Below are 19,758 nucleotides of genomic sequence, written 5' to 3'. Positions count from 1 at the left end.
AAGAAAATTTGTTTAATGTCAAATGTTGCAATATATGCTAAGTATTACCAGAGACATATATACATATATATGTCTCTGGTATTACACGTGGACAGGATGTTCCCCAAAAAATAAGGGTGTCTTCCTCCTATTCCCACTTTTTAAAAATACTATTCCTTCTATTCCCACTTGCAAACAACAATAGATGTTTTGATAAATAATTTGTTTTTATAACAATCAGGGTTAATTAGAATTTCACCTAAGATTTACCTGTATTTTTTTTTTAAATACTTAGAAATAGAGAAAAATTATGATAAATAGATTGGAGTTAGATTTTTTTTAAACTTTTGAATTTGTACTTAAAAATAAATAAAAATTATGATAAATAGATTGGAGTCAGATTTATTTTTAAATTTTTGAATTTGTAACTTTAAAAAATTGTCTGCTTTACTAATAAATCATGATATAAATAATATTATAACCAAGTATAAATATATATATATATCTTTATTCTCACAAACCAAATTACAGAAAGGTATAGAGATAATTAAACATATTTTAATACAATTACATAAACAAATAATGTACGAAAGTAGATAGAGGCATTCACAGTTGTTCACCCAGAAAAGTTCAATTTGTTATTGATCTCCTTAATAAGTTTAAAAAGTTCCTTCAGTTCTGTACATTTTGGGGAATTCATTAAGTCATAAAACTTCAATGTGTTTGTTCTATTTCTATTGTAAAATGCAATACATTGTTTTCTACAATTATCGAAAGCTGAACAATTAAAAATGTAATGGTATTCATCACCAATGGCATCTGAATTACACAATACACATTTTCTGTTTTCTCTTTCTATGTTTTGTCATCTTCCAGTTTCTATTGGAGATTTCATGTTCATAGTTCCAAATTTAAGAAATAAGGATATCTGCCGGTCATCCAAAATAAATATTTCTCGACTCCAAAGTAACTTTAAATAAACGATTATTTAATGCTTTTGGTGATTCCTGTCGGCTTAAGATGTGGAATAAAAGTATACTTTAAAATATAATTACTTAGACCAATAATCAAAGATATAAAATAATGGGTGAAAACTGTTAACTTTACTTCATTATTTATTTTGTTTAAAAAAAAAACAGAATTCATACAGATGAAAAAAATAACTTATTACCTGTTCTAATAAAAAAAACACTGGTCAATTAACAGTTGATTAAAAAATGTTTGTTCAGTATAATCCTTTGTTTGCACAAGTTTTCCTTCTATTCCCACATGAAATTTTACCTTTTCTTACCAGATTTATAAAAAGTGGGAATAGAGGGAATGAACCAAAATAAGTTATACACACCCCAAGGGTACACGCTAGTGTCATATGGAAAATTACTGGGTCACCTGTAAGATGGTAAACAGCCATGCAACTAATCAGGTTACTTAACTGACCATGTCACTTCAATTTAAAGTTTATCGGTAGATCAAAATGATAAATTCGTTTTAATTAAACATTTCAGATCTAAAGGATTTATCATTATAATGAAGTGAAATAATTAAACCATATCGTATTATTTTCAAAAGATTATTTATTTTCATATTTTTTTTTATCTATGCCGGAAAAGAATTGAAAACTGTATTTATAATTTTTAAATTTATTTTATAAAAAATCCGTGTAGGTCTCATGAAATGGAACCCACGCATTCCTACTTAAGATTTATAAAGGAGTAGGTTCAGTAAGACCCCTTTTCGGCCCCAAAATATAGCAGTTTTACTAAATTGTATAGTACTAGAACCTAACACCTGTTTTGGGAGTTAATTTACCGTAAATAACTGCGAGAAAATGAATAATACACAAGTTGATAATTGTCTCTTCCCTGCTCATTAATTTGCATGCAATATTTTCTCTGATTTACTTGTGAGATCACCGACACTAATAATAATTACCTAAAAAAAATAGGTGCTCCGTACTGGGAAGATCATATCGGATCCTATCAATTTATTGGTTCCATTCCCCCAATTAAATGAGTCTACACGTCTCCTTAGAAAAAATGCCTTGCAATGCGTCTGAACTACTAAGTACTTCCATATAATTTCGAAAACAGATGATGATCTATTTCACTGGATGAGATTGGGCTGACGGATTTTTAAATGGAAATGTATTAATTTTTATTTATAGCACAAGTTTTACAAGGCAAGATTATTCACCCTGTTCGCCCTACAAATCAAATGGTTGCCTCCTTACACCTACACGAGCTAAAACATATACATATGAACATTTGATATCATTTATTTTGTGTGACAACTCTTCACCAATGACCTGAGTGAAAGGTTGACTAGGGCAGATCCAGAAATTTCCATTTTTTTAATTTTTTGTTGTTTTTTTTTTGGGGGGGGGGGGGGGGCAGAGGGGGATGCTTGCTCCAGTCATGCTTCAGTGATTCCCTATATAATCAACAAAATATTTCACACCAAAAAGGGGGGGGGGCGGGGCTTTCTCCTTAATAAGAAATCTCTGTTTTCAGGCATAGGCTCATATAAATTTGCCTTTTGAAGAACTGAAATAAATATGAAACGGCTATAAATGAGTTTTCAGATGCTTTACATTAAAATACATCATGTACATACATGTGACATACACAATTATATATAAATGTAGAATCAAATCTTGATAAATGTATGTAGTTGAAATTGTTAGCTTTAAACATTAAAAAATGAACTCCCAAAGTTTAAACACAATTAAGAATGACCATGTACATGATGTACATGTAGTCTGTAATGTATGCCATTGCCATGAAGCTAGATCATTGTAGGTAAACTGTCATCTATTCCCTTAAATCTTTGTCCCCAGTCACCCCAAGTTTGATTTAAATTAGGGAGCTTCCATTGATTTTTATGGGGGGGGGGGGGGGGCTAGGATGAAATTTGAAAAAAATAGGCAGAACAGGAGTTTTGAGAAGAAAAAAAAGGCAGGATGAGACACTAGCCATAAAAAAAGTCAGGACGACAATTTTGGTAAAAAAAGTCAGGATAAACTAAAAAAAGAAAGGCAGGAACGAACAGAGTGAAAAATAAAAAGGCAGGACAGAGATTACAGCTAAAAAAAAAATGCAGGATAAAATTTTTCATCCTAGCTCCCTCCTAGCCCCCCCCCCCCTAAAAATCAAATAATGGTAGCTCCCTTAGTCAAGTATATATCTACTCTATTAGGTCTCTAGTTTGGATAGTGTATAACTTGCAAATTAAAATCATACTCCTTCCAAATTTCTTTCTTTAAAATATTATGGATGAAATAGCAAGTAAAGAATGAAATTAAATTGGATGAAATGTGTCAATTTTTTTGGTAAAGTAGTATGTCTGAAGTTGTCAAACTTAATGATAGACCCTTCAGGGGCGGATCCAGTCATTTTAAAAAGGGGTTTCCTAACCCAGGACAAAAAGGGGGGGGGGGGGGTAATTACATGTCCCCATTCAAATGCATTGATAGTCCAAAAAAGGGGGGTCTTTGACGCATTCCCCATTCCCATTCTCAATTTTATCATGTAGTCGTCGTAGTCCGAAGACACTTAGTTTTCGCATAATTACTTTTAGTATAAGTTAACAGAAATCTATGAAACTCAAACACAGGGGTTTGTGACCAGAGTTTTTGTCCAGAGTTTAGAAATTACATGAATTAGGGGCCAAAAGGGGCCAATATTAAACTTCGTTTTATTTTATAGAAAATTGAATTATTGGGGTTCTTTGATATATATATTCCAAATCTAACCATGCTAACTGTGTATTTAGATTCCTAGTTTTTTGGTCTGTTTAAATTGGTCTATCTTAAGGTTCAAAGGGTCCAAAATTAAACTTATTTTGATTTTAATAATATTTAAATTCTTGGTGTTCTTTAATCATGTTAATATGCTGAATCTGAATATTTACTTAGATTTTTAGTATGGGCCCAAATTTCAAGTTGGTCCAAATTGGGGTCCAATATTTTACTTTGTTTGATTTCAAAAAAATTGAATATATATATATGGGGTTCTTTGATATGCTGAATCTAACCATTCATTTAGATTTTTGATATTTTGGCCCGTTAACAAATTGGTCCACATTGAGATTTAAAGGTCCAAAATTGAACTTTATTTGATTTCATCAAATAATGAATTATTTGGGTTCTTTGATCATGTTGATATGCTGCATCTAACCATGTATTAAGATTTTGAATATTGGACCATTTTAGAGGTTAATTGTCAATTTAAAATTTTTAAGTACTTGGACCACATTCATTCAATGTCAGAAACCTATGCTTGCATCAACTATTGAATCACAATCCAAATTTACAATTCAGAGTTGTATCCATAAAATTGAGAATGGAAATGGGGAATTTGTCAAAGAGACAACAACCCGACCAAATAAAAAAACAACAGCAGAAGGTCACCAACAGGTCTTCAATGTAGCGAGAAATTCCCGCACCCGGAAGCGTCCTTCAGCTGGCCCCTAAACAAATATATACTAGTTCAGTGATAATGAACGCCATACTAATTTCCAAGTGTACACAAGAAACTAAAATTAAAATAAAACAAGACTTACAAAGGCCAGAGGCTCCTGACTTGGGACAGGCGCAAAATGCGGCGGGGTTAAACATGTTTGTGAGATCTCAACCTCCCCCTATACCTCTAACAATGTAGAAAAGTTTGAATTGAATGTTGTGTCCATACTTGCTCCAACTGTTCAGGGTTTAAAGTGTACGTTTGTATCAAGCTGAGCCATGCATAGCATTCTTATTGGTTATAAATAATTTATATATTAATTTGAAATTTTGATGAGTTAGACACATGTATACAGATTATACTGTAAACAATATTTCAGAGTTTAACATAGTCAAGCAAAACAAATCATAGAAGAATAGTTGAATCATGTTTTTGTTGTCCAATGAAAAATTAGTACAAACACCAAGAAAAAGTATGGGAATGTTTGTTTTTTAAACTATTGACCAGGGTGAAAGTCTTTGAAAGTCATGACTGACCAAAAGTTTGTGAAATGAAATAGCACAAATATTCCATTCTTATTAAATATTATTGTATATAAAGAAAATACTGATGTTTAATAATAGTTTTTACCCTTTTTATGTTTTATAGGACAAGAAATATAGAAAAATAATGAAAAATATAAACAGTTTCAATAGAAATGAGCGACAAAACAAGATAAACAGAATACAACAAGGCCTAAATGGTAAGACCACTTCTATATACTGTAAATTCAGAAATTATTGCTTGCATTTATTATTTTTCAGGGAATGGACAACTTATTGTGATTACAAAAAAAATCTGCATCAATTATATATACATGATATATATATATGTTTCTGTTATCAAAATATGATTTCTTATTTTTGCGATACTCACCCAGTCACATTAATCTTTTAATTGCCTTTGAATGATGACTCTTATAAAAATAAGAAGATGTGGTATGGTAAATGAGTGACTTATCCACCAGAGTTCAAAGAAGTGGATGCAAGAAATTAAAGGCCAATGATGGGCTGGCCTTCAATAATGAGACAACACTTCCTTTATAGGTCAGCCAATAAAGATCCCAACATGAAAAGATTTAAACAATCCAATTTAGTTCGACATGTTCAAAAACAATAACAATTAATAAAAAATATCATGTCTGTGAGCACTCAACCTCTTACCTGACCATAATATAGGACAGTGGTTCAAATAACACAGCATATGAACATTCTATAACAACTTTTGCAAGTGGCTAAACTTTAAATATCACTGCAAGGCACTAAACAACGAATATTTAATCTTGGACACAAAGCACTGAAATAAGAGAACTCATATAAAGCATGACAAGTAAGAATATCAAATGAAAGTTTCTCAAATGTTAAAGTCATATGAAACGAGTGAGTGATGAAAAATAAAGTTTGTCCAACTTTTGAACCAATGCATGTATACATCATAAACTTAGTCCTCTGTGCACGATTTTATCATTATTTTCACAAGTATATCATATAAATCGTCAATTTTTTTTCTCTCTGTTTGTTATGATTTAACAAATAATGCTGCTCATTAAATGCCGTGTTTTGAAGCTGAGTTTTACCGATTGCCACCTTATAGTAAACAAATCACAAAAAGCATGGGTATTGAGCACGTGTTTAACATGTATAATCAGCTATTTGTTTATTTCAATGACTGATCCTTGCATATTGTGGTCACTGGATTTTTACGAGGAGGGTTACACTCGGGTCACTATGAATATGGAAAATATGTATCGGCGAATTGCTTCCTGGAAGCAAGCAATTAAAAATAAGTAAACTTCTTCTAAATGTGGACAAATTAAAGAATTTTCCTCAGAAAAAAGTATATGTACTTAAGTTGCATAATGAAAACTATCCATTTAGTTATAAAAAACATAATTATTATACATATTTTTTTTTAATTTGAGGTTTCTTATGACTTTAATTAAAACATGATAAAATAAGCCTATTTATATTGCTGTTTTTTTCTCCATTTATCATGTTTATAACTTCTTTTTTTTATTTTGTGTATTTATAGGTCAGATATCTTGGTTTTTATGATCATCGTCAGGTCCTGCAAGTCTATACTGAAGAGGAAACTTATTTGTTAATACTTTTCTACATAATGTGCTAATTGGATTAATTAATGTGAAATGAACTCAATTGTGTGTTTTTCTGGAAAAAGAAATAGAAAAAATTCTACAAAATTGCTATAAACAAAATGGAGTACTATCAAAGATGCACAAGGACACAATGGTGTAAAATGTAACAACCTACATATTCACTGATGGATTATGGAGAAATTAAGAAAAAAAATAGTATCTTTGTCATGTTTGTTGTCGAAATAAACACATGCGTTATCCATTCATGTACATAATATTATGTACATGGCTCTCCATCATATCAAATATACAGAGAAGATGTTTGAAGAACAAGTTGCCAAAATTTATTCAACCAATTGAAGGAAAGATGTCTTGTGAATGGAATTATTTATGCACTGAACTGTTATGTAGGGGGTAGAATAATTATACACCATGTACACAGCAGCTGAAACAGAAGACAAGTTAATTTGACATGAAAAAGTGTTTATTTTATATAATCTTTTGTATCAACATGATAAATAATTCAGTCTAGGAGAAAATATATTTATACTGTTTGTCAATGTTTGTACTGTTATGAAAATTTTATAGAGGAAAAACATTTCCTTAAGGGAAATTTGATGTTCAGAAATTTCCTTAGAGGAAATTTGAAGAACAATGATTTCCTTACAGGAAATTTCCTCAAAGGAAAATTTGAAGCGGCAAATTTCCTCAAAAGAAAAAGAATTTCCTCAAAGGAAATAATTATGCAGCAAATTCCCTAAGGGAAATCTTTTTCCCTTGAGCATGTTGAGGAAAACTCTTTTTCCTCTGAGGAAATTGTTGAAAAAAGGGGCATTACTTTTTCAACAGTGGTGCTAGAGCCAAACATATTTAGGACAAATATCAGAGAACCAATACCAATCAAGTTATCAACTTCATTTTGACTTAACTCCAAAAATTAAGGTGACCTTAGATATACAATGTATAATATTGCTGCATGTTTATGCTTATGACCTTAGATATATTATTGCTGTATGTTTATTGTCACTTGCTTATGACCTTAGATATATTATTCATGTTATTTGTGCAGGTTTATTGACACTTGCTTAAGCATGTTAAGTTATTTTATTGCTGTTTGTTTAATTTTCTGTTTTTGTTTCACACATTTTACTTGATGGTGTTATCTCAGTGAAAGATGAAATATTAAAACACAAGTGCCTTATTTGTTATACCAATTGTAATGTTTTGTCTTTTTGAAAATGATATTCTCAAATGTACATAACTTAAATTAAGAAGTGTTGAAATTAAGTAAGGATATGGTATGTGATTGCCAATGAGACAACTAAAAACCAGAGATAAAGGTATTTTCAGCCAGTGACTGAACAGCTGTCAACAATGAGCAAGACCTATCAACATTTAAATGTCTGCATGAAAGAAACACAAAAACATTCAAATGGATAAACATAAGACACTGTGTGCAATGGTGTGAAAGCTATATATGCAAAACTATATACTGAAAATTCAGAAATTATTGCTAGCAATTGTAAGTGCAATTTTTCTCAATTTCATCATTTTTTTGTGTGCAAAATTTAGGATAATCCTGTTTAGTTCATAAAAAATTTCAATATGCAAGTGTATATTATTGTGATTATAACCCTGTCACTATTTTCACAATAATAAAAACAGCAATAATTTCTGAATTTATAGTAGTTAAATTTTTGACACATAGTGATTTACTTTCAATTAAGCATGCCTAGACAAAAATCGTAGAACACACAATTATATATTTCTACAATTAAGATTCAAAGAAATACTTGTACCCATAATAACTTAGTCCGTTTTGTGAAATTGCTTCACTCATGCAATTAGAGGATTTTTTTATGTTTTCTTTTTAGTTATATCACTTCCCATGTGAACAATTATTGTTCCCATGGGAAAACATATTGTTCCCAAGGGAAAAATTATTGTTCCCAAGGGAAAAATTATTGTTCCCATGGGAAAAATTATTGTTCCTATGGGAAAAAATATTGTTCCCATGGGAATAAATATTGTTCCCATGGGAAAAGTATTTTCCCATTGGAAGAAAAGGAGTTCCCTTGGGAAGAAAAGTTCCCTTGGGAAATTTAAAGTTTCCCTTGGGAAATTTAGAACTTCCCATGGGAACAAACAATTTACTTATGTTCCCATGGGAACTTTAAAGTTCCTATGGGAACTTTCAATGTTCCCATGGGAAATTCTAATATTCCCATGGGAATTATCAAATTTCCCATGGGAAATGTACTTTTAATCAGCTGCAGTGACAAGAGTGACAACAGTGACAAGTTGGGACATATGGCATTTTTTACATTTTTCAATAATCTATCACTGGGCAAATTTTTTTTTTGATATCTTGTAAACCGACAAAGTCAGATTTGCCGATACCGGAATGGCAAATTTGTCCCGCACAGTGTTTTAAGTGAAAACCTACGGACGACCGCTCAGATGACGGTGAAACCCTGGTGTTTCAATATCCCAAAATTCAACGATATTATAGACTCTGTAGTATATAAAATTGGGTAGATATAAACGTGACTAAAAGGATCTTGTGTTATGGGTATTGAAAATACATAAATGGGCAACTTTGAACCTCTGTGGTGGTCAGACAGGCCCGGATCCCAGAAAAATATTTAAGTGGGGAATAGCCTGGGTCAACACCTTTGAAATGAGCTAGGTCCGGTTCGGAACTTTGCCGTAGGGATATGCCGAAGAGTACCGAATGTGTGGTTAATACGAAAAAAACCGTAAATGGGCAACTTTGAACCTCTGTGGTGGCCAGACGGGCCCGGATCCCAGAAAATAATTTAAGTGGGGAATAGCTTGGATCAATACCTTTAAAATGAGCTAGGTCCGGTTCGGAACTTTGCCGTAGGGATATGCCGAAGAGAATCGAATGTGTGGTTGATATGGAAAATACATAAATGGGCAACTTTGAACCTTTGTGGTGGCCAGACCGCCCCGGATCCCAGAAAAATATTTAAGTGGGGAATAGCCTGGGTCAACACCTTTGAAATGAGCTAGGTCCGGTTCGGAACTTTGCCGTAGGGATATGCCGAAGAGTACCGAATGTGTGGTTGATATGGAAAATACTTAAATGGGCAACTTTGAACCTTTGTGGTGGCCAGACGGGCCCGGATCCCAGAAAAATATTTAAGTGGGGAATAGCTTGGATCAATACCTTTAAAATGAGCTAGGTCCGGTTCGGAACTTTGCCGTAGGGATATGCCGAAGAGTACCGAATGTGTGGTTGATATGGAAAATACATAAATGGGCAACTTTGAACCTTTGTGGTGGCCAGACGGGCCCGGATCCCAGAAAAATATTTAAGTGGGGAATAGCTTGGATCAATACCTTTAAAATGAGCTAGGTCCGGTTCGGAACTTTGCCGTAGGGATATGCCGAAGAGTACCGAATGTGTGGTTGATATGAAAAAAACGTAAATGGGCAACTTTGAACCTCTGTGGTGGCCAGACGGGCCCGGATGCCAGAAAATAATTTAAGTAGGGAATAGCTTGGATCAATACCTTTGAAATGAACTAGGTCCGGTTCGGAACTTTGCCGTAGGGATGTGCCGAAGAGTACCGAATGTGTGGTTGATATGAAAAAAACGTAAATGGGCAACTTTGAACCTCTGTGGTGGCCAGACGGGCCCGGATGCCAGAAAATAATTTAAGTAGGGAATAGCTTGGATCAATACCTTTGAAATGAACTAGGTCCGGTTCGGAACTTTGCCGTAGGGATGTGCCGAAGAGTACCGAATGTGTGAGTGATATGGAAAATACATAAATGGGCAACTTTGAACCTCTGTGGTGGTCAGACGGGCCCGGATCCCAGAAAAATATTTAAGTGGGGAATAGCCTGGGTCAACACCTTAGAAATGAGCTAGGTCCGGTTCGGAACTTTGCCGTAGGGATATGCCGAAGAGTACCGAATGTGTGGTTAATATGAAAAAAAACGTAAATGGGCAACTTTGAACCTCTGTGGTGGCCAGACGGGCCCGGATCCCAGAAAATAATTTAAGTGGGGAATAGCTTGGATCAATACCTTTAAAATGAGCTAGGTCCGGTTCGGAACTTTGCCGTAGGGATATGCCGAAGAGTATCGAATGTGTGGTTGATATGGAAAATACATAAATGGGCAACTTTGAACCTTTGTGGTGGCCAGACGGGCCCGGATCCCAGAAAAATATTTAAGTGGGGAATAGCCTGGGTCAACACCTTTGAAATGAGCTAGGTCCGGTTCGGAACTTTGCCGTAGGGATATGCCGAAGAGTACCGAATGTGTGGTTGATATGAAAAAAACGTAAATGGGCAACTTTGAACCTCTGTGGTGGCCAGACGGGCCCGGATGCCAGAAAATAATTTAAGTAGGGAATAGCTTGGATCAATACCTTTGAAATGAACTAGGTCCGGTTCGGAACTTTGCCGTAGGGATGTGCCGAAGAGTACCGAATGTGTGAGTGATATGGAAAATACATAAATGGGCAACTTTGAACCTCTGTGGTGGTCAGACGGGCCCGGATCCCAGAAAAATATTTAAGTGGGGAATAGCCTGGGTCAACACCTTTGAAATGAGCTAGGTCCGGTTCGGAACTTTGCCGTAGGGATATGCCGAAGAGTACCGAATGTGTGGTTAATACGAAAAAAACCGTAAATGGGCAACTTTGAACCTCTGTGGTGGCCAGACGGGCCCGGATCCCAGAAAATAATTTAAGTGGGGAATAGCTTGGATCAATACCTTTAAAATGAGCTAGGTCCGGTTCGGAACTTTGCCGTAGGGATATGCCGAAGAGAATCGAATGCGTGGTTGATATGGAAAATACATAAATGGGCAACTTTGAACCTTTGTTGTGGCCAGACCGGCCCGGATCCCAGAAAAATATTTAAGTGGGGAATAGCCTGGGTCAACACCTTTGAAATGAGCTAGGTCCGGTTCGGAACTTTGCCGTAGGGATATGCCGAAGAGTACCGAATGTGTGGTTGATATGGAAAATACTTAAATGGGCAACTTTGAACCTTTGTGGTGGCCAGACGGGCCCGGATCCCAGAAAAATATTTAAGTGGGGAATAGCTTGGATCAATACCTTTAAATTGAGCTAGGTCCGGTTCGGAACTTTGCCGTAGGGATATGCCGAAGAGTACCGAATGTGTGGTTGATATGGAAAATACATAAATGGGCAACTTTGAACCTTTGTGGTGGCCAGACGGGCCCGGATCCCAGAAAAATATTTAAGTGGGGAATAGCTTGGATCAATACCTTTAAAATGAGCTAGGTCCGGTTCGGAACTTTGCCGTAGGGATATGCCGAAGAGTACCGAATGTGTGGTTGATATGAAAAAAACGTAAATGGGCAACTTTGAACCTCTGTGGTGGCCAGACGGGCCCGGATGCCAGAAAATAATTTAAGTAGGGAATAGCTTGGATCAATACCTTTGAAATGAACTAGGTCCGGTTCGGAACTTTGCCGTAGGGATGTGCCGAAGAGTACCGAATGTGTGAGTGATATGGAAAATACATAAATGGGCAACTTTGAACCTCTGTGGTGGTCAGACGGGCCCGGATCCCAGAAAAATATTTAAGTGGGGAATAGCCTGGGTCAACACCTTTGAAATGAGCTAGGTCCGGTTCGGAACTTTGCCGTAGGGATATGCCGAAGAGTACCGAATGTGTGGTTAATATGAAAAAAAACGTAAATGGGCAACTTTGAACCTCTGTGGTGGCCAGACGGGCCCGGATCCCAGAAAATAATTTAAGTGGGGAATAGCTTGGATCAATACCTTTAAAATGAGCTAGGTCCGGTTCGGAACTTTGCCGTAGGGATATGCCGAAGAGTATCGAATGTGTGGTTGATATGGAAAATACATAAATGGGCAACTTTGAACCTTTGTGGTGGCCAGACGGGCCCGGATCCCAGAAAAATATTTAAGTGGGGAATAGCCTTGGTCAACACCTTTGAAATGAGCTAGGTCCGGTTCGGAACTTTGCCGTAGGGATATGCCGAAGAGTACCGAATGTGTGGTTGATATGAAAAAAACGTAAATGGGCAACTTTGAACCTCTGTGGTGGCCAGACGGGCCCGGATGCCAGAAAATAATTTAAGTAGGGAATAGCTTGGATCAATACCTTTGAAATGAACTAGGTCCGGTTCGGAACTTTGCCGTAGGGATGTGCCGAAGAGTACCGAATGTGTGAGTGATATGGAAAATACATAAATGGGCAACTTTGAACCTCTGTGGTGGTCAGACGGGCCCGGATCCCAGAAAAATATTTAAGTGGGGAATAGCCTGGGTCAACACCTTTGAAATGAGCTAGGTCCGGTTCGGAACTTTGCCGTAGGGATATGCCGAAGAGTACCGAATGTGTGGTTAATATGAAAAAAAACGTAAATGGGCAACTTTGAACCTCTGTGGTGGCCAGACGGGCCCGGATCCCAGAAAATAATTTAAGTGGGGAATAGCTTGGATCAATACCTTTAAAATGAGCTAGGTCCGGTTCGGAACTTTGCCGTAGGGATATGCCGAAGAGTATCGAATGTGTGGTTGATATGGAAAATACTTAAATGGGCAACTTTGAACCTTTGTGGTGGCCAGACCGGCCCGGATCCCAGAAAAATATTTAAGTGGGGAATAGCCTGGGTCAACACCTTTGAAATGAGCTAGGTCCGGTTCGGAACTTTGCCGTAGGGATATGCCGAAGAGTACCGAATGTGTGGTTGATATGGAAAATACTTAAATGGGCAACTTTGAACCTTTGTGGTGGCCAGACGGGCCCGGATCCCAGAAAAATATTTAAGTGGGGAATAGCTTGGATCAATACCTTTAAAATGAGCTAGGTCCGGTTCGGAACTTTGCCGTAGGGATATGCCGAAGAGTACCGAATGTGTGGTTGATATGGAAAATACATAAATGGGCAACTTTGAACCTTTGTGGTGGCCAGACGGGCCCGGATCCCAGAAAAATATTTAAGTGGGGAATAGCTTGGATCAATACCTTTAAAATGAGCTAGGTCCGGTTCGGAACTTTGCCGTAGGGATATGCCGAAGAGTACCGAATGTGTGGTTGATATGAAAAAAACGTAAATGGGCAACTTTGAACCTCTGTGGTGGCCAGACGGGCCCGGATGCCAGAAAATAATTTAAGTAGGGAATAGCTTGGATCAATACCTTTGAAATGAACTAGGTCCGGTTCGGAACTTTGCCGTAGGGATGTGCCGAAGAGTACCGAATGTGTGAGTGATATGGAAAATACATAAATGGGCAACTTTGAACCTCTGTGGTGGTCAGACGGGCCCGGATCCCAGAAAAATATTTAAGTGGGGAATAGCCTGGGTCAACACCTTTGAAATGAGCTAGGTCCGGTTCGGAACTTTGCCGTAGGGATATGCCGAAGAGTACCGAATGTGTGGTTAATATGAAAAAAAACGTAAATGGGCAACTTTGAACCTCTGTGGTGGCCAGACGGGCCCGGATCCCAGAAAATAATTTAAGTGGGGAATAGCTTGGATCAATACCTTTAAAATGAGCTAGGTCCGGTTCGGAACTTTGCCGTAGGGATATGCCGAAGAGTACCGAATGTGTGGTTGATATGAAAAAAACGTAAATGGGCAACTTTGAACCTCTGTGGTGGCCAGACGGGCCCGGATGCCAGAAAATAATTTAAGTAGGGAATAGCTTGGATCAATACCTTTGAAATGAACTAGGTCCGGTTCGGAACTTTGCCGTAGGGATGTGCCGAAGAGTACCGAATGTGTGAGTGATATGGAAAATACATAAATGGGCAACTTTGAACCTCTGTGGTGGTCAGACGGGCCCGGATCCCAGAAAAATATTTAAGTGGGGAATAGCCTGGGTCAACACCTTTGAAATGAGCTAGGTCCGGTTCGGAACTTTGCCGTAGGGATATGCCGAAGAGTACCGAATGTGTGGTTAATATGAAAAAAAACGTAAATGGGCAACTTTGAACCTCTGTGGTGGCCAGACGGGCCCGGATCCCAGAAAATAATTTAAGTGGGGAATAGCTTGGATCAATACCTTTAAAATGAGCTAGGTCCGGTTCGGAACTTTGCCGTAGGGATATGCCGAAGAGTATCGAATGTGTGGTTGATATGGAAAATACTTAAATGGGCAACTTTGAACCTTTGTGGTGGCCAGACCGGCCCGGATCCCAGAAAAATATTTAAGTGGGGAATAGCCTGGGTCAACACCTTTGAAATGAGCTAGGTCCGGTTCGGAACTTTGCCGTAGGGATATGCCGAAGAGTACCGAATGTGTGGTTGATATGGAAAATACTTAAATGGGCAACTTTGAACCTTTGTGGTGGCCAGACGGGCCCGGATCCCAGAAAAATATTTAAGTGGGGAATAGCTTGGATCAATACCTTTAAAATGAGCTAGGTCCGGTTCGGAACTTTGCCGTAGGGATATGCCGAAGAGTACCGAATGTGTGGTTGATATGGAAAATACATAAATGGGCAACTTTGAACCTTTGTGGTGGCCAGACGGGCCCGGATCCCAGAAAAATATTTAAGTGGGGAATAGCTTGGATCAATACCTTTAAAATGAGCTAGGTCCGGTTCGGAACTTTGCCGTAGGGATATGCCGAAGAGTACCGAATGTGTGGTTGATATGAAAAAAACGTAAATGGGCAACTTTGAACCTCTGTGGTGGCCAGACGGGCCCGGATGCCAGAAAATAATTTAAGTAGGGAATAGCTTGGATCAATACCTTTGAAATGAACTAGGTCCGGTTCGGAACTTTGTCGTAGGGATGTGCCGAAGAGTACCGAATGTGTGAGTGATATGGAAAATACATAAATGGGCAACTTTGAACCTCTGTGGTGGTCAGACGGGCCCGGATCCCAGAAAAATATTTAAGTGGGGAATAGCCTGGGTCAACACCTTTGAAATGAGCTAGGTCCGGTTCGGAACTTTGCCGTAGGGATATGCCGAAGAGTACCGAATGTGTGGTTAATATGAAAAAAAACGTAAATGGGCAACTTTGAACCTCTGTGGTGGCCAGACGGGCCCGGATCCCAGAAAATAATTTAAGTGGGGAATAGCTTGGATCAATACCTTTAAAATGAGCTAGGTCCGGTTCGGAACTTTGCCGTAGGGATATGCCGAAGAGTATCGAATGTGTGGTTGATATGGAAAATACATAAATGGGCAACTTTGAACCTTTGTGGTGGCCAGACCGGCCCGGATCCCAGAAAAATATTTAAGTGGGGAATAGCCTGGGTCAACACCTTTGAAATGAGCTAGGTCCGGTTCGGAACTTTGCCGTAGGGATATGCCGAAGAGTACCGAATGTGTGGTTGATATGGAAAATACTTAAATGGGCAACTTTGAACCTTTGTGGTGGCCAGCCGGGCCCGGATCCCAGAAAAATATTTAAGTGGGGAATAGCTTGGATCAATACCTTTAAAATGAGCTAGGTCCGGTTCGGAACTTTGCCGTAGGGATATGCCGAAGAGTACCGAATGTGTGGTTGATATGGAAAATACATAAATGGGCAACTTTGAACCTTTGTGGTGGCCAGACGGGCCCGGATCCCAGAAAAATATTTAAGTGGGGAATAGCTTGGATCAATACCTTTAAAATGAGCTAGGTCCGGTTCGGAACTTTGCCGTAGGGATATGCCGAAGAGTACCGAATGTGTGGTTGATATGAAAAAAACGTAAATGGGCAACTTTGAACCTCTGTGGTGGCCAGACGGGCCCGGATGCCAGAAAATAATTTAAGTAGGGAATAGCTTGGATCAATACCTTTGAAATGAACTAGGTCCGGTTCGGAACTTTGCCGTAGGGATGTGCCGAAGAGTACCGAATGTGTGAGTGATATGGAAAATACATAAATGGGCAACTTTGAACCTCTGTGGTGGTCAGACGGGACCGGATCCCAGAAAAATATTTGAGTGGGGAATAGCCTGGGTCAACACCTTTGAAATGAGCTAGGTCCGGTTCGGAACTTTGCCGTAGGGATATGCCGAAGAGTACCGAATGTGTGGTTAATATGAAAAAAAACGTAAATGGGCAACTTTGAACCTCTGTGGTGGCCAGACGGGCCCGGATCCCAGAAAATAATTTAAGTGGGGAATAGCTTGGATCAATACCTTTAAAATGAGCTAGGTCCGGTTCGGAACTTTGCCGTAGGGATATGCCGAAGAGTATCGAATGTGTGGTTGATATGGAAAATACATAAATGGGCAACTTTGAACCTTTGTGGTGGCCAGACCGGCCCGGATCCCAGAAAAATATTTAAGTGGGGAATAGCCTGGGTCAACACCTTTGAAATGAGCTAGGTCCGGTTCGGAACTTTGCCGTAGGGATATGCCGAAGAGTACCGAATGTGTGGTTGATATGGAAAATACTTAAATGGGCAACTTTGAACCTTTGTGGTGGCCAGACGGGCCCGGATCCCAGAAAAATATTTAAGTGGGGAATAGCTTGGATCAATACCTTTAAAATGAGCTAGGTCCGGTTCGGAACTTTGCCGTAGGGATATGCCGAAGAGTACCGAATGTGTGGTTGATATGAAAAAAACGTAAATGGGCAACTTTGAACCTCTGTGGTGGCCAGACGGGCCCGGATGCCAGAAAATAATTTAAGTAGGGAATAGCTTGGATCAATACCTTTGAAATGAACTAGGTCCGGTTCGGAACTTTGCCGTAGGGATGTGCCGAAGAGTACCGAATGTGTGAGTGATATGGAAAATACATAAATGGGCAACTTTGAACCTCTGTGGTGGTCAGACGGGCCCGGATCCCAGAAAAATATTTAAGTGGGGAATAGCTTGGATCAATACCTTTAAAATAAGCTAGGTCCGGTTCGGAACTTTGCCGTAGGGATATGCCGAAGAGTACCGAATGTGTGGTTGATATGAAAAAAACGTAAATGGGCAACTTTGAACCTCTGTGGTGGCCAGACGGGCCCGGATGCCAGAAAATAATTTAAGTAGGGAATAGCTTGGATCAATACCTTTGAAATGAACTAGGTCCGGTTCGGAACTTTGCCGTAGGGATGTGCCGAAGAGTACCGAATGTGTGAGTGATATGGAAAATACATAAATGGGCAACTTTGAACCTCTGTGGTGGCCAGACGGGCCCGGATGCCAGAAAATAATTTAAGTAGGGAATAGCTTGGATCAATACCTTTGAAATGAACTAGGTCCGGTTCGGAACTTTGCCGTAGGGATGTGCCGAAGAGTACCGAATGTGTGGTTAATATGAAAAAAAACGTAAATGGGCAACTTTGAACCTCTGTGGTGGCCAGACGGGCCCGGATCCCAGAAAATAATTTAAGTGGGGAATAGCTTGGATCAATACCTTTAAAATGAGCTAGGTCCGGTTCGGAACTTTGCCGTAGGGATATGCCGAAGAGTATCGAATGTGTGGTTGATATGGAAAATACATAAATGGGCAACTTTGAACCTTTGTGGTGGCCAGACCGGCCCGGATCCCAGAAAAATATTTAAGTGGGGAATAGCCTTGGTTAACACCTTTGAAATGAGCTAGGTCCGGTTCGGAACTTTGCCGTAGGGATATGCCGAAGAGTACCGAATGTGTGGTTGATATGGAAAATACTTAAATGGGCAACTTTGAACCTTTGTGGTGGCCAGACGGGCCCGGATCCCAGAAAAATATTTAAGTGGGGAATAGCTTGGATCAATACCTTTAAAATGAGCTAGGTCCGGTTCGGAACTTTGCCGTAGGGATATGCCGAAGAGTACCGAATGTGTGGTTGATATGGAAAATACATAAATGGGCAACTTTGAACCTTTGTGGTGGCCAGACGGGCCCGGATCCCAGAAAAATATTTAAGTGGGGAATAGCTTGGATCAATACCTTTAAAATGAGCTAGGTCCGGTTCGGAACTTTGCCGTAGGGATATGCCGAAGAGTACCGAATGTGTGGTTGATATGAAAAAAACGTAAATGGGCAACTTTGAACCTCTGTGGTGGCCAGACGGGCCCGGATGCCAGAAAATAATTTAAGTAGGGAATAGCTTGGATCAATACCTTTGAAATGAACTAGGTCCGGTTCGGAACTTTGCCGTAGGGATGTGCCGAAGAGTACCGAATGTGTGAGTGATAAGGAAAATACATAAATGGGCAACTTTGAACCTCTGTGGTGGTCAGACGGGCCCGGATCCCAGAAAAATATTTAAGTGGGGAATAGCCTGGGTCAACACCTTTGAAATGAGCTAGGTCCGGTTCGGAACTTTGCCGTAGGGATATGCCGAAGAGTACCGAATGTGTGGTTAATATGAAAAAAAACGTAAATGGGCAACTTTGAACCTCTGTGGTGGCCAGACGGGCCCGGATCCCAGAAAATAATTTAAGTGGGGAATAGCTTGGATCAATACCTTTAAAATGAGCTAGGTCCGGTTCGGAACTTTGCCGTAGGGATATGCCGAAGAGTATCGAATGTGTGGTTGATATGGAAAATACATAAATGGGCAACTTTGAACCTTTGTGGTGGCCAGACCGGCCCGGATCCCAGAAAAATATTTAAGTGGAGAATAGCCTGGGTCAACACCTTTGAAATGAGCTAGGTCCGGTTCGGAACTTTGCCGTAGGGATATGCCGAAGAGTACCGAATGTGTGGTTGATATGGAAAATACTTAAATGGGCAACTTTGAACCTTTGTGGTGGCCAGACGGGCCCGGATCCCAGAAAAATATTTAAGTGGGGAATAGCTTGGATCAATACCTTTAAAATGAGCTAGGTCCGGTTCGGAACTTTGCCGTAGGGATATGCCGAAGAGTACCGAATGTGTGGTTGATATGGAAAATACTTAAATGGGCAACTTTGAACCTTTGTGGTGGCCAGACGGGCCCGGATCCCAGAAAAATATTTAAGTGGGGAATAGCTTGGATCAATACCTTTAAAATGAGCTAGGTCCGGTTCGGAACTTTGCCGTAGGGATATGCCGAAGAGTACCGAATGTGTGGTTGATATGGAAAATACATAAATGGGCAACTTTGAACCTTTGTGGTGGCCAGACGGGCCCGGATCCCAGAAAAATATTTAAGTGGGGAATAGCTTGGATCAATACCTTTAAAATGAGCTAGGTCCGGTTCGGAACTTTGCCGTAGGGATATGCCGAGGAGTACCGAATGTGTGGTTGATATGAAAAAAACGTAATTGGGCAACTTTGAACCTCTGTGGTGGCCAGA

The 19,758-nt window shown here is 39.0% G+C and overlaps 1 protein-coding gene and 1 long non-coding RNA gene across 2 annotated transcripts in view; one reads left to right on the top strand and one right to left on the bottom strand.

The window, feature by feature from the left end:
• The window catches only part of LOC139523478 (3'-5' exoribonuclease HELZ2-like), an 89,144-nt gene that overhangs the window by 20,521 nt on the left and 48,865 nt on the right, over positions 1-19,758 (bottom strand). The window lies entirely within an intron of this gene.
• LOC139523493 (uncharacterized) lies at positions 1,866-6,641 on the top strand. Its single transcript, XR_011664630.1, has 3 exons — positions 1,866-2,123; positions 5,088-5,181; positions 6,510-6,641. It is a non-coding gene; the product is annotated as an uncharacterized lncRNA (long non-coding RNA).

Source organism: Mytilus edulis, chromosome 1 (genome assembly GCF_963676685.1).
Source record: "Mytilus edulis chromosome 1, xbMytEdul2.2, whole genome shotgun sequence".
Classification (NCBI taxonomy): domain Eukaryota; kingdom Metazoa; phylum Mollusca; class Bivalvia; order Mytilida; family Mytilidae; genus Mytilus; species Mytilus edulis.
The sequence above is the reverse complement of the archived record's forward strand: the minus strand, read 5'-3'. Positions and strand labels throughout refer to the sequence as shown.